Source organism: Hemicordylus capensis, chromosome 5 (assembly GCF_027244095.1).
Source record: "Hemicordylus capensis ecotype Gifberg chromosome 5, rHemCap1.1.pri, whole genome shotgun sequence".
Taxonomy (NCBI): Eukaryota; Metazoa; Chordata; class Lepidosauria; order Squamata; family Cordylidae; genus Hemicordylus; species Hemicordylus capensis.
The window spans coordinates 249,782,615-249,792,367 of NC_069661.1; the positions used below are offsets into that span (position 1 = coordinate 249,782,615).

General features: G+C 45.0%; 1 long non-coding RNA gene across 3 annotated transcripts; it reads right to left on the bottom strand.

Moving 5' to 3' along the window:
- Nucleotides 1-573: 573 nt before the first annotated feature.
- On the bottom strand, nucleotides 574-7,463 carry LOC128325924 (uncharacterized). Of its 3 annotated transcripts, XR_008307742.1 has the most exons (3): nucleotides 5,809-7,463; nucleotides 4,185-4,257; nucleotides 574-2,934 (listed from the first exon to the last, which is right to left on the bottom strand). It is a non-coding gene; the product is annotated as an uncharacterized LOC128325924 (long non-coding RNA). The 3 variants fall into 3 exon arrangements; XR_008307744.1 differs by lacking the exon at nucleotides 4,185-4,257 and having other exon boundaries at nucleotides 5,884-7,463; XR_008307743.1 differs by lacking the exon at nucleotides 4,185-4,257.
- Between the last annotated feature and the right edge of the window lie 2,290 nt (nucleotides 7,464-9,753).

Below are 9,753 nucleotides of genomic sequence, written 5' to 3' on the forward strand. Positions count from 1 at the left end.
ATTATGTAGTGCACAGTCGGTGGAATCCACTCTTCATCAAGGTGTCATAGTGAGTAGACGTCCTGGGCAGCAATCCTTGGTATGATAATTGGTTGTTCCAAGTCTATTCCTATCTTCATCTGCGAAATGCTGGAGGAAATGCACTTGGCTCATCTGCTTTGATAATCAGGATAATATGCCCTGCATGCACTTTATTACCTGCTTTCTGTTTGTGGTATGCTTGTAGTCGGACTTTTATGCCACATGTAGTGTTTTGGTTTCATCCATTCCTTGATCCAGGCCAGCTTTTGAATGGTGCTTTAGTTAATTTTATTCCAGGCCTGGAGAAGAGGTGAGGCTAACAAAGAGCCAGCAGCAAGAGCACTGAAAAGCAGTCTGCACTTGCCTCTCTATACATAACATCTATCTCATTAAACCGTTAGTATTCCTGTTTCAGCTCCTCTGTCTTGTCCTTGCCTACCACAACTCTTTCCTCCGGATTCTACACCACCCATCCCAAACTGCTTGGCTACACCCCCTACATATCTACCGGCATGTCCCTATCATCGTTGGTGAAACAACAACAACAACAACAACAATAAATAAACTTTATTTGTTAGCCACGCCATAACAAATTGTTCTCTGGGCAGCTTACATTAAAACATGAGACAAAAACACACATTAAATCACAGCAGAACAAAAATGGGAAATGGTTGAGTCTGCTGAACCGTATTCATCTGCCAGTGAAGGTGCCAAGGTCGTGGGTTATGTGACAAGCAGAAATGGTGGCCTACAACCAGTCTATCATTTGGCTGCTGCACAGTAGTGAGGTGGGGTCTGGGTCCTCCAGTGAGAGGCCAGACCAAAAGAAGTTTAGTCCAGCAAACCTAGAGAATTCTAGTCTAGCAGGAGGAGGCAGTGAGTGAACCAGCTCCCTCCCCTGCAATCTGAGACTGAGAGAGAAGGGCGGGAACTATCATGAACGCTGAGGGAGGAATCCAAATGCCTGAACTCCTGGAGAGCCACAACCAGTCAGAGTAGACAATACTGATTTAAATGGACCATTTGGTTCAGTAGGCAGTAGCTTCCTCTGTTCTGATGGAAGCACCTTGACCTAACAGAACTGAAAGTGTATATTAGCCTATTAGTCCTGGCTGATGCGTTTCATGCATATCAGGAAGTGTTGCAGGTACTATAGACAGTACACCTGCGGTCTTCCTATTTCTGTACCATGAAGCAGTTGAGATGATCTGAGAATACAAGTAATTTAAGGTTTGATGACAAAGTCACACGACGAGAGAGAAGAGTGATTAGTTTTAGACTATTATCAGCATAGTTTTAGACAATTATCAACCGTCTAAAAAAGAAATATAAGATAGCCATCGGGAATAGCCACTGGAGGGATGTTGTGCTGGGCTTGGATATTGCCAGTTGCTCTCCCCCTGCTCAATAAAGAGAATCATCATTTTAAAAAGGTGCCTCTTTGCTCAGTCAGCAGAGGATTAACTGAGTGTGCCAGTGTGCACACATGCACACTCCCCCTTTTCCATCTTTCTCTCACACAGTTCACTGTTCAGAATATTTCTTGTTGTAGTCTATCATGACGCCGTCAAATCTCACAAGATCTGGATCCAGGAAAATAGGTGCATAACCATCTTCAAGGAGATTCTGCAAGCAGATTCTGCAAATTAGCCCCTCTCTTTTTGTCCTGAAAATGGGCTTGCGGCTCAGGCCAGGCGCTCAAGGACCTCAGGGTCTCATTCCTCCCCATACGCTTGGGCCCTGCAAGGTACATCTGCTAAACCCACCCAACAACTGGCCCATCTCTTTGACTTGGCATGTGCTTCTGCAAAGGGAGTCAAGCTGATACAGGAACATCTTCAGGATTAATCCCACTATATGCCTTCTTCCCAAGTCTTAAAAGAATGAGCAAAGTTTTTAAAAAGAGAAGGATTTCCCATCACCCTGACTTCCCCTGACTAGGCACAAATCAGATTAGGATAATCCATTTTTACATACAGTGACAGGTGTCTGACGGTCGACGTTATTGCTGTGCTCATGATATCCAGGTAAAGGTGAAATTGATGTCAGCAGTGGTTAACATCTTTCCTACAGGGGATATTCAGTTAATTAGTTTATTCTGATGTTGCTAATGCTTCCTCCTTCTTTGCTCATCCTTATTTTTTCCTCTCTCTTTTTGGTATCCTAGATACCTAGCCATCTCTGTATGAGAACTGATGTGGTGTAACAGATGGGACTTAGGTCAGGAAGCCTTCAGTGTGGTCCTAGAGAGGATTCAGTGGCACAGGAGTACAAATCCCCATTTAAGAATCTGAGGAGGCATTTCCCTCTAATTTTACTGAATCCTCCCCAAACCTAATAACCCATATCTCCCCGGCAAAAGTAGCAATCCTCCCCACTAAAAGAAGTGAAGAGTTGCTCTCCTCAAGCCCTCCCTCTGTTTGCATCCCTGTTCACCAGTGTTCTCTCTCATTTTTTTCATCTCTGTGCAGAATAAGTTTTGTTCTGGGTGGCAGTATCAAGGCAGTGTGTGCATATGTGCATTCAGATTGGGGCTTTCCTGATTCAAACTGAGCAGGATCTAAAATTAACTGAACGGACATCCAAAAACTTGTGAGCACATGCACATGCGCGCGCCTTAGAGGGAACACTGCTGTTCACACATTTGCCCCTTTTGCTGTTAAAATGGGATCTACATTTTTCTGTGCAGTTGGGGAAACCCTATTTCCACACCTATAGAACTGCTCTTGGTCTTTTGTCTTCATCCCCAAGAGCAGCGCATGTAACTGCATTTCCTTTCATAGATCCCTTGTTACCCTTTGCCTCTCTTCCTTCTCCCTCTGGTGCCTTCCCCACTATTGATGCAAGCTCTTCAATGTCAGGATCTGTCTCCTCTTCCTGTTGCTCTGTAAAGTTCCATGTACATTCAGTACACTGTAAAAACAAACAAACAAACAAACAAACAAAGAGATGCCACATGTACTCTGGCTTGAGCTGCTTGGAAGAAAAGCAAGATGAAATACAATAGATCCGTAATGCAGATGCTAATGAGTTTGCTGGCTGCTCATGCTGCCTGACAGCTTATTATTTATGCATTTGACATATTTCCATCCCGCCTTTCCACCATATAGGCTTGAGGCAGTTGACATTAAAACCAAAATACTGCCTGACATTTTCATTCACAACACACTTCTTAAGCTCTTCAGCACTCATCACACAAAGGGCGGGATTTTTGCCAATCTGTGCTTGTGCTACCTGAAAATAGGTCTTTTTCACACAACACGTAATCAACTTGTGGAATTCTCTGCCACGAGATGTGGTGACAGCCAACATCCTGGATGGCTTCAAGAGGGGTTTGGATAACTTCATGGAGGAGAGGTCTATCATCGGCTACTAGTCGGAGGGCTACAGGCCACCTCCAGCCGCAAAGGCAGGATGCCTCTAAGTACCAGTTGTGGGGGACTAACAGCAGGAGAGAGGGCATGCCCTCAACTCCTGCCTGTGGCTTCCAGCAGCATCTGGTGGGCCACTGTGCAAAACAGGATGCTGGACTAGATTGTCTTGGGCCTGATCCAGTAGGGCTGTTCTCATGTTCATATGTGCTTATGTCCCTGAAGACAGTGCAATCCTCAAGTGCATATTTTTGGGTTGCTCAGAGCACTTCTAGGGGAAGGAGAGATTGGTGAAAACCATTCTGCCTTCCATGATAATTCCTGCAGAGCTCAGGAAGGGATGCTTCTTCCACATCGCAAAGCAGGGATGTATTTCCTGGCATGCAAGTGCATGGTTAATGAGACATGCTCAGTTAGTGAGCATGTCAGCCACAGAAACCCGCCATCCAAAGGGGGGGAAATAGCACCCAAAAAGCAACAATAGTGAAATTAGCAGATGATTATAAAATTAAGCAGAAAAAGATTTGGGAAAAATAAAAGGGTCTTTATTTGGCACCTAAAGATCAAGTGGCACACTGGGGAAATGCTTGAATAACAAGCAGAAGGTTGCCAGTTTGAATCTCCGCTGGTACTATATCGGGCAGCAGCGATATAGGAAGATGCTGAAAGGCATCATCTCATTCTGCGCAGAAGGAGACAATGGTAAACCCCTTCTGTATTCTACCAAAGACAACCAAAGGGGTCTGTGGGTGCCAGAAGTCGAAATAGACTTGATGGCACACTTAACCTTACCTTTAAAGGCTAAAAGCATTTGTGCCAGGTGGATATCTCTAGGACGGGTGTGTAGTAAATCCTTCAGGAGGTCCTAACACATAAAATGGGTGAAGAAAAATGGGAAGCACCAAGTACAGATGAAAATGAAGAGAGAAAAGTCCCATGGTGCTGTAAAGGGGTTTATTTGAGCCCAACATGTGTTGGCCGAAGCCTTCTTCAGGGGCAAACTAGGCAAACTGTTTTCAGCACCATGAGACTTTTTGTCTCTTCATGTTCACCTAACACAGAAAAGGCAACTCTGGACAACCTAGAGTCCTTACAGACAGTTAAGCTGTTCACTTATTTACATGATCTGCAGAAGGTGCCTCCGGTGAACTATCAGAGGAGTAGCTCAGTAGCAGAGCGCCCAGTTTGCATGCGGATTCAGTCCCTGGCATCTTCAGGTTGGACTGAGGGAGAGCTCTTACTGAAACCTTGGAGAGCCATTGCTGACCAGTGATGATAATACTGAACAAGACGGACCAATGGCCTGACAAAGATTATCGCAGCTTCTTATGGAACCTATGTGAGATTACCCATCTGGCTGTCTCCCTCTACCACCATACCTTTCCTCTGCTGCTATAACACAGCATCAGAGCTCCCTCCCTCCCTCCGCCACCTGGCTCGATGGCATGAGAGCACCTGCACCCCACCACTGTTGCCTAGCTCTAAATTGCACAGGAGGAGAAGCATGGAGTAGGAGATGAAGTTGAGGAGAAAGCAGAGAGGGGAACAGCATAATACAGCACTGAGAAGATGTTCTAGCCCATTGAGAAAATGCTCTAGCTATTGTTGTCTACAACTCCCATCATCCCTGGTTACTGGCCACTGTGCCTGGGGATGATGGTAGTGGGCAGGTGCTTTCATGCCACTGTGTAAGGCAGTGATGGGAGAGGGTTTGCAAGATGCACAGCATTTGGCATTCCATCTCAGCTACCCAAATATCAGATAGTGAAACTCTTGATAGGGAGAGAGGGAGAGAGAAATATTTCTATATCACTTCTCAACAAAAGTTTCCAAAGTGGTTTACATAGAGAAATAATAGATAGATAGATAGATAGATAGATAGATAGATAGATAGATAGATAGATAGATAGATAGATTCAGACTTCCCCTGTCTCATCCCTGCTCAGTATTCCTCCTCCCCTCCCTGCTCAAGTGCCTTCTTCTTTCATAGGTCAGAATATGCCAAGATTGGATTTGAAGAGCAAACCCACTAATCTCATCATATTCTAGCCTACTTGCTTTATGGAATTGGAGAACTAAAAAAAACTTCAATCTGTGGGTTCAGATCTCAGGTTTGCTGAAGCCAGTAGGTTAGAATATGCCAATTTTGAATGAATGCATGAATGAATGAATATTGGTGAATTTGGAGAGACTGTGGCCAATTTCAGCATATCCACCTACAAAGGAAGTAGGCACTTCTGTGGGGATGGGAGGAGGAGCTCATGTTCCAGGGCTAAGGGAGGTCACATGACCCTCGGGTTCTGCATTAAGACTGAACCCACCCAGAGATTCTGCATGTGCCAATGCATGAATATACCATGATAATGATCTAGGATAGGCATTTGCAGATATAACCTATTAATGAAATAAAATCTACCTTAAGAGTAACAGAATGCCCATGATCTGCTCCATCCAAAGTTTCCATCTGAGATGAAAGTGAATTGCTGATTACCTGGTCAAACTATTTCCTCGAATTTTATGCTCCCTTTGCTCCATTCCATTCATTCCATGGAGGCCATGAGCTCGGGCTTAGTTTAAAAAAAACACACACAAAAAGACATTCCAGAAGAAAAGTAGGATGGCCCACTTGGGTCTCACCAACCTAGAGCGTTTCTACAAACCAAGCAAGGGCAAGGCATCTAGGTGAAGGCTGTGGCCAGCCAGACCTTCCCTTATGTTTCAATAATAAACAGCTCATCTCCCTCCCCACCACTCCTCCTCCTCTCCAATTTCTACTGATCATTCTGTCACCATGGCAACCATCTCCTGCTGGCAACGATCAAGAAAGAAACCTGATTTGGGGTTTTAATTAATTGCTTGGAAATGTAAATGTAACAGTGACTGGCAGTTCAACTAAGTACCTTTCATGAAGTGCATGAAACTAGTTGCTAAAACAATTCAAGTCATTCCATTGGCTGTGGCACACATTTCCCCCCTCCCCCCCGCCACCAGTAGCTACCTTAATTTATTCTGCTCCCCAAAATAAAACCTCTCAAATGTACTAAGGAATTTTGGTCAATATAAACATTTTGGACAAAGAGCATTTTGTATCCTACAGACAGGGAAACTGGTCCATTATTAGAAACCAAGGCCCACATACAGTGCAGTTTCCACAATGCCCAGGGTGTTGTGGGCATTTAAAACAAATCTATGTAGTTGCACTAGAGTGCAGTTGTGCAAATGCCAATCTTTGCATAAACACGGTTGTGTCACACTGCCCGCCATTATTTACATGGATTCTGAAATGCCTGCACTTGTGCAAGTGGTGCAGAAACATACAGGGGCTATTCTTATGATCACAAAAATCCTAGCCCGATTTTTGTGAACGTAAGAACCACCAGGCTTGCAGTCGAGCCCGGTGGTTCTGGAGCAGCTAACCTGCTCCTGTAACCCGCCCCTTAGCCTGGGTTTGCGGAGCGAGCACTCCGCAAACCAAGGGCTATCTGCTCGTGAGTAGCCATGGTGCGCCTCCACGCTGCAGCTACTCGCAAGTAGACCCCTGGCCGGGAGGCTCAAAAGCAGCTTCCCGGCTCAGAGGTCTCCCCAGTATGCCCTGCGCGCTCGCGCAGGGCATACTGGGGCTTCTGGGGGCTGTGTGGCCCCCGAGCTCCCGAGCCCCTGCCAGCTCCGTCTCAGACCCAGCCATCTTGTGGGCAGCCAATCCGGCCGCCCAGGGCTCCCTGCCCGCTCGTGAGCAGGGAGAGCAGGCTTAGCCCGCTCTTCCCGCTCATGGCTAGGAACTGGGTCTCACTGATCATGAGACCCGGTCCACAGTATGCTGTATGTGATAGGCCCAAGATTTTTCAGACTTTTGTCCTTCAGGGAACCTATTACAAAGGGCACACTTTCCCCCTACCAAGTGGAGAAAGGGGTACTTTTCTAAGGCTGTGTTCACCCAATCATAGAGATACTGGCTGCATTCTTACATCACGCAAAACCTCGGGTCCAATGGACTCACAGTTCTGTTCCTCCCCCACTTTCCTATCCGCTTTTGTATGACAGGGAGGGCATTATCTCTGCAGTCAGAGGAGGGGGAACTGGCTGTGTGGGTTTCCTTCTTGCTTGAAGGACAGCCTGAACTGCCAATCATGCACAGAGAGAGGGAGGAGCTTCCTCCCTCAACTCCAGTGCGGCTGAATGCAGCCTCCAGTACTGCATTCAGATGGAATGGAGGCTTTGTGAACCCTTGGTTTTGAGCAGTGAAACTCACTGAGGGTTCAAATTGTAGTGTCCTGAGCAAAACCGAGGGTTGCACAAAGGATGGGACCAGAGTTGCATGTCTTCAGATGTAACAGTAAGGAAACCGCAGGTTCCTGCAACTCCGGTTCCCCATTATGTGTGAATGCAGCTATAGATTAAAGAGTTAACCAGGATTGCTGAGGCCCTTCAGAGCTGATTGTGAGAACACAATTTCCAAGCAATCCTGGTCAAACAACTAAGATTAAACCACATTTAACCAGGATAAATAATCAGAATCAGATCCTGGTTATCTATTCTATTATTATTATTATTATTATTATTATTATTATTACATTTATATCCCGCTCTTCCTCCAAGGAGCCCAGAGCGGTGTACTACATTCTTGAGTTTCTCTTTCACAACAACCCTGTGAAGTAGGTTAGGCTGAGAGAGAAGTGACTGGCCCAGAGTCACCCAGCTAGTTTTATGGCAGAATGGGGATTTGAACTTGGGTCTCCCCGGTCCTAGTCCAGCACTCTAACCACTACACCACACTGACTCTTATTCTAGTTAGCTATCCTGGTTTTGCATCATGTCAGCCATTATTATTATTATTATTATTATTATTAACAACAACAACATCATCAACAACAACAAAACTTACTTTCAATGTGACATCTGAGTTTGACAGCAAAAGTACAATTAGTTTTTTGTATTCTTTTTAATGGGAGCACAATCTTTACCTTTTTCTCCCTTAAGAAAAACTGCCATTGCTGCTTATGTTCGTATGAGCAGTTACCTCAAAAATACACCAGGTCTTTGGTTCTGTTCTTAATGCATGCACATGTTTTGCCTCCCTCCCCAGGAAGAGCTGCCATTTCTTCTTATGTGTTCACAAAAATAATTGTGAGAAGTATTTGTGAAAATATTTGCCTCTGAAATTGCCTTCAGTGGCAACAGCATGTTAATGTCTGGCTATATCCTCTCAGCTGCGCCCAGCCTCTTTCTGCTGGCTATATTTAGCACAGGGTATATGACTGGAGGCTTGTCTTGCACTTGTGAGACGTTCAAGTCCTTTTTTTTTTTTAAGCAATCCATCAGCCAGGTGTTTCTCCTCTCTCCCCTCTCCTTAGTGTCTTGGTAGCACAGTTACCATCTCCTTCCTGTGCAACACTCAATAGAAGAATATGGATACAAATATGTATATACCGCTTTTCAACAAAAGTTTCCAAAGCGGTTTACATAGATATAAATAAATAAATACCTCATTGATTGCTGGATTCTTATGCTGTAGAGTCATCACTGCTGATCTTCTATCTTCTCACTTTCATTCTCCCCTTCTCTTGTTCCCCTGCTAACTGAGCAAAGAGGCACCTTTTCAAAGTGGTGATTCTCTTTATTTAGCAGGGGGAGAGCCACTGGCCCTATCCATCCCCAGCACAGCATCTCTTCAGTGGCTGTTGCTGGTGTCTATCCTATGTTTCTTTTTTAGGCTGTGAGTAGTTTGGGGACAGGGAGCCATTTCATTCGTTTATTTATATTTCTGTAAACCGCTTTTGGAACTTTTGTTGAACGGTGGTATATAAATATCCATAGAATTTGTTGAATTTGCCCCCTGAAGTTACCATTAGCCCCACTAGGGTTAAAAAAAAAAGACAGGTATGATGTCTATATATTTTCACGTGAAGCAATTTAAACTGGGGAAATTACAAAGGAGAAAATGTTAAGAAGACTCTCCTCCAGTGTCACTCCCTCAATTTTCCTGGGACCAGCTCAAGGCTCTTTGGAGCCAATTAACGAAATAATGGCAACTCCAAATTGTATTACTCAGAATCTCAACTAAGTTTGGCTCTAAGTATATGGTGGCTGACATCCTGACTAATGAAGCACTGATGCAACAGAAGAAGTCCTGGTGCTTCTGAAAGGTTCCACTAACTCAGCTCCACTGCTAACTCACGGTAGGGGGCAAATTTCAACAACCTCCAATTCCCCAAGAAGTGCTCTGTACGATCCCAAAATAAGTCCCTGAAGAACTCAGGGACATATTTTCAGAGTGCTTCCAGGGGAAGGGGAGGTCACTGAAATCTTTCCCCCCTCCCTCCCCCTCCTCTCTCTCTCTCTCTCTCTCTCTCTCACACACACA